Raw genomic sequence first — 6000 nt, forward strand, 5'->3', positions numbered from 1 at the left:
TAAAAATTTAACTGGGATAGGGCTGGATTGTGGCTTAATAGTAGAGCAATTGCCTAGCACTGGGTTTGATTCTCAACAGCACCACACATAAATAAATAAAATAAAGGTCCATCAACAACTGGGATAAATTAAATCCTCAAAACTACTATTCTGAAATGTGCATATTTCACTGTATTCAAGTATTTAAGGTACAAAGTAAATTGAGTATAAAGGGGGGGGTCCTACAGTCAAGTAATCCTTTTGAAATTTAAAAGTAAACAAGGCAATTAATTTTTCTCTTTGAATATACTTCTAATAGAATCCAGTAAATCTGCACATTTTCCCCTGCAATGTAAATACAAATTTTACAAACTTTATTTTTTTACAAATTTTACAAACTTTAACTTAATAAAATGTATTATTTCCCAGATATCTAATGTATGTTTTTAAAATATCAACATCTGCTATAAATTGGGATACCCCAAGATTCAGTATTAACATTTAAAACCCCATTCAACTTAAGCAAATTTCCTTACTTCTTTAAATGGTACCTTAGGCATATCAATAAGAAATCTCTTCAAGTCTGAACTCAAAATGAATGCCCTGAAGTACATATTTGAGAGATCACAATTTTTACATTATGATAAACAAATATCTATTTCTAAATGCTAAAGTTTACTTTGTGTTTATGAGAATTTTGTCCTTCCCAAATGATTTTTAAAAACACAATTTACTCCTATAACTTCCTCTGTGAGTGACAGAGGATTAACTATCTTTTTTCTTCCCACTGACAGGGCAATACCATGGAGAATAGAGGAGGTGAAGTGTAATGCTCAAGGTCTCGTGCCAATCTGTACTTCCACTCAATGTAAAAGGCCATGAGCCCACGTCATTAGACAATGCATGTGTTATTTTTCTCTCCTTTTCATCACTATCTGGTATAACTATCCATTTTCCCACTATAAGCATAGAAATCACAAACCCTAAAGGTTATTTCTACTCCTTTTCTTTCCAAAGACTTCTTCACAACAAATACTGCATTTTTAAAAGTTGGGAACATTAGCCAGCTACTCAGGAGACCCAGGCAGGAGGATCACTTGAGCCCAGGAGCTCAGGCCTGCCTGGGCAACATAGTGAGATTCCATCCAACCCCAATAAAGTTGGAAACATTGTAAATGTCTATAAAATCCTAATAAATAGTCAAATGTCTTCACAAAAGCAGTTAAATGAAAGAGATTTGAGCTGTGGAAAAAATGTCATGCAAAAATACGTCAAGGAAAAACTTGAGATGAGCACTTTCCATTTTGCTGACCAGATCCTTAAGTTTTTTTTCTATATGCCTATAAATTATTTCAAATTTTGCTTTTTGATTAACTTTAAAAGCATTCATACAAAAAGAAAAGGGCAAGCTTTCTAAAAATCAACTGTTTTTAAAAATGAAAATGCAATATATTCAACTCAACTGGATAACAAGATTTGGAGAAACAAAGGTTTATGTACTCAAAGTTACACACATTGTAACAAATGTTTCGTATATTGGAAAAGTTTTAACAATGTTATGAGACACTATAACACTTCTGAGTAGATTAGTATTCAGATTTTGTTGCTGAGGATCCTTTCTCAATTCTTGTATTTTATAACTTTGGAGGACAAAGTAATTAAAATGAATTTTATTGACAAGTAAAACAGGATGACTCTATAAATGAAGCAGGTGGTAGGCCCCATCATTTTTGCTTATTTAAAAATGTATATATTCCACAATTATGTAATGCCTATTAAAGTATGTGGTAAAGTGCAAAGTTTAAGTGTTTTATTTACTAATTACATATACCTCCTTTATGATCTTATCACACTATTTATTACAGCTATTCCAATACCTAATTATCTATTAAGACTAGTCAAAATAAAGAGTTTGGGACTGGGGTTGTGGCTCAGTGGTAGAGCGCTCACCTAGCACATGTGAGGCCCGGGGTTTGATTCTCAGCACCACATATAAATAAATAAAATAAACGTATCGTGTCAACCTACAACTAAAAAATAAATACTTTTTAAAAAGAGAGAGTTTTATTCTTGAACGGCAAGAAAAATAAGGCTCTGGTCCTTAAGGAAATGATAAAATTTTATTTTACAGTGTTAGGTTGAAAAGTCTCTTTATTATTAATTCTGAGGCAGAGAAAATAACTACCATGTTTTCAGACATTCAAAGTCTAATTTGTGTAATTTACATTAACAATAACATTCAACTTAATGACAAAGTTTGGGAATAAGAGAGTCATGCTTAAAAAATTGACACATCAGGCAACAAAGGAAAATACCAGATGGGCTTTTCAGGTGACTTTTAATTTATTCTTCAAAATGAAAATTTGTCTCTATTTTTTTGTCTCACTGGGGATTATCCAGGGATGCTCTACCATGGAATTACATCCCCAGCTCTTTTTATTTTTTACTTTGAGACAGGATCTCACTAAATTGTGGAGGCTGGCCTCCAACTTGTCATCCTGCTGCCTCCAGAATCATTGGTATTTCAGGCGTGTACCACCATGCCCAGCCAAAAACTATTAGTAAAAGACAAATTATATTGTGAATCCCCTCACTTATTCTCTAGTTACAAAAATAATAATTGAGAAAGTGAAAATTCAATTTAACAATACAAATAACAGTATTCTTCACAGTATCATGTATACTATTCATTCAACTACTCATAAATGATTTGAGAATAACATTGTTTAATTCTACAAGTATTCATTAAGCTTCTTTTTGTGCTAGTAGCTTTGCTAGGCAACAGAGATTAACTCATGATTGAAACACTACTGTTACCCTCAAAAAGCTTTCTGTTTAGTAGGAGAGAAAACTAGATATCAGCAAGTGTGTGATCTATATTATAATTTTAATAGAGGCAGTAATTATATTATACAAGTTCAAATGAACAAGTGATCAACTCAACTCATTCAATAATCAAACTTCTTAAAGGCTCTGATAAACTCTAGTTCAAACATCAGACATATTGATTAAATTATATTTATTTTATTAACAGCGATGATTCTTTATCTTTGCAAAAAAAGACTTATAAACAAAATAGTCATTCATATTTCAAGAAATACCAAGCAACATGAAAGAGCTGAATGTGGGCCCACCATAATGGTACATGTTTATAATCCCAGCTACTTGGGAATCTGAGGCAGGGGTATCTAAATTTCAAGACCAGTCTCAGCAACTTAGCAAGACTCTGTTTCAAAAAAAAAGAAAGAAAAGAAAAAGTAGGGTTGGGGAGGTAGCTCATCAATAGAACCCCCTAGGTTCAATTTCCAGTGATGGGGGGGCGGGGAAGCTAAAAAGCTTAATTGGTCAAGATACATATCCCAAATGCTACTAAAATCTGTACATATTAACTCATTTTATCCATACCTCTCACCATAACCCTATGAAGCAGGTGCCACCATTATTCCCATTTTACAGATGAGGAATCTAAGGTTAATTTGACCAAGGTCAAAGCAGAAATGCTGGGACTTGAACCTACAGAATCTGGTTCCAGAGACCCTACTCTTAGCCATTACATTAGACACCCTCTCTGAGAATGGTGATAATTATGAGGCAGCTAACACAGTGCTTTGTGTTGCCAACTCTGATTAATCTTTATAGCAACCCTTTAAAAAGGAGTCTTCCTTCCCATGTATAGGAGAAAACTAGCACAGATCAGTTTAGAAATTTATCCAAGGTCACAGAGCCAGTGAGGGATGGCAAAATTCAAATTCAGGCAGTATACCTCCCCTGTACTATCTGGCCTTTCAAAGGTTCAGTCGTACCCTCATGAAAAAGGTCATATGCTGATTTGTATAAGTCTTTTTGAAACACATTGAAAGGTTTGGAGTTTATGTCAAGCATTTCTTTAAGACAGCATTTACATTTAAGTCACTTTTCAACTTTACTACTTGGGACTGATCATAAACACATTTCTGCTCTTTAAAAAGAATCTTTCTGAAGCAACTTGGCAGATTTCAGTACAGGAACAGTCTATTCTTTAAAATTAAATTTAGCAACAACTTATTCTGGTTAGTCTGAAAGAGAAGGAGAGAATTAACTACTAAGAGGCCTTTCCTGTACTTTAATATTTCAAAACATGTTTAGTTTGGCCTAATTTGACTCTTGTGGACAACTAGCCCAGAACTTGATTCAAAAAGAGTAATACCAATTTAAAATAGCAGAATTTAGTTCTAAACAGTGACCACAGAAGCCAATTCAGAATAACCATTCTCATAATTTTTACTTTTATCTCACACTAAATATTAAAGATGCATAAGACAAGGTTGTCATAAAGCACATAAGGGTAGATATTTGTACTTTTGAACTACTGATAACCAAGAAACCAAATTAAAATTTTACAAAAAAAAAAAAAAAAAACAAAAAAACTGTAGAATGACATTGTTTAAAGAGTAATACAAGTACCAAAAGATGAATATCAAAGGAAACATAACCATATTTCTCATATATCCTTAACACACTCCACTGTGTCCAGTAACTGGGAAACACAAAATTCTGTACTGTGATGCCTTCCTAGAATAGAAAGGAGCTAAAGACGAAGTGTTAAACGGAATTTCCATCTTACCTTGCTTTCCTCCAACAGGTTCAAAGACTTCATAACCTTTAATACTGAATTGATATTTTTTCCAAAGGGAACCATAAAATTATCTTTAAAAAAAAAATAACACTGAGTGATACCACTAGGCAACCTGTCTTTCCTTGCTCTAACACCACACATTCAAATGAATAATACCTTCTGCTTTGCCTTTACTGAACAAAAGTTAACTTTGATTTACAGGAAAATGTACCCATTAGCCATTTTACACTTTTTGCAGGTCACAGAGTCTATCGGATCACATCGCTATTACTGCTCACTAGGCATCCAAAAGACAGAAAGCATGCCATCACCAATTATTGTATAAGCGTTATAATGCCCCGATGGTGGAAGTCTGGCAATACCTAGAAATACAGCAAGGCTGGTGAATAAGGAGTCGAGGGGCGGGGGAAGAGGGAGCAAGGGAGGGAGGGAGTCGCCACCTCAAATCCACGCCGGACCAGGAATCTCCAGCCCACAACCTGATCCCTGCCCTCCCCAAGAGCGGACCGGCTACCACGTTTGGATCTCACATCCCCCACCCCCACCAAAGAAAACCTACAGGGTACTCACCCTTTTGCAAAGTCTGCACCCGGTCCAGCTCCGAGACGGGTCGGGGTGGCAGCGAGGGAGGGGACGTCTGGGCTGTGGGCTGGGGGGTGTCGGTGCGTCACTCGAGTGCAGGACGGTGAGTTCGACGGGTGGGAACGGAAAGGAGCAGGGAAATCAAGTCACGGTCGAAAAGGGAGGAGGAAAAACCGAGGGGGTGGGGTGAGGGAGCGCCCCTCCCTAACATAAACCCACCGGCCCCTACGACCCTTGCCCCCGCCGAGGAAAAAGAAAACCAGGGGAAATAATAGACTGACAAATAAATCTCTAAAACGATGAGGAGCGAGGAACGGACTTTAATTTAAAGGAGCAAAACTGAGCAAGGGCTGGTGGGGAGACAGAGAGAAGTGGCTTTGGGTCTATCCCATGCCTTTGCAGTCCCCAAGCAGAGGAGGAGGCTGGCTGAGGGGAAGTTGCAGCGGCTCCCAAGGAGGAGGAGGAGAAGGAGGAGAAGGAGGAGGAGGAAGATGTTACACCGTAACAAGTACAGACAGACAGCCATGGATCAGAGGGGCGCTGCGAGCAGGGGCGGCCGCGGCGGGGCGAGCGGCAGCGGGCGGCAGCACCGCCTGCTCAGCTCGCTCAAGACATTTAATTGGATTGATGGGTTGTGCAGTGACTCACAGACTTTACAGAGTCGTACAGCAGTCCCCGCCCAGCTGGACAGGGGAGATGCGGCGGGGACGGGCGGGGTAAGGGGGCCGAGGGAGAGCCGCGAGGGGAGGAGGCTACTGGGAGGGCGAGGCGTTGCGGGGCGGGGAGCGGAGCGGAGCCGCCCAATGGCGAGGCTCGCCGTCCCG

General features: G+C 38.4%; 1 protein-coding gene across 1 annotated transcript in view; it reads right to left on the bottom strand.

Moving 5' to 3' along the window:
* Nucleotides 1-5776, bottom strand: part of Sertad2 (SERTA domain containing 2) — a 111026-nt gene extending 105250 nt beyond the window's left edge. Inside the window, exon 1 of the mRNA XM_076833426.2 lies at nt 5165-5776. The gene's annotated coding sequence lies outside the window, so the exon portion shown is untranslated. The remainder of the gene's footprint in view (nt 1-5164) is intronic.
* Between the last annotated feature and the right edge of the window lie 224 nt (nt 5777-6000).

This window comes from Callospermophilus lateralis, chromosome 14, assembly GCF_048772815.1.
Source record: "Callospermophilus lateralis isolate mCalLat2 chromosome 14, mCalLat2.hap1, whole genome shotgun sequence".
Classification (NCBI taxonomy): Eukaryota; Metazoa; Chordata; class Mammalia; order Rodentia; family Sciuridae; genus Callospermophilus; species Callospermophilus lateralis.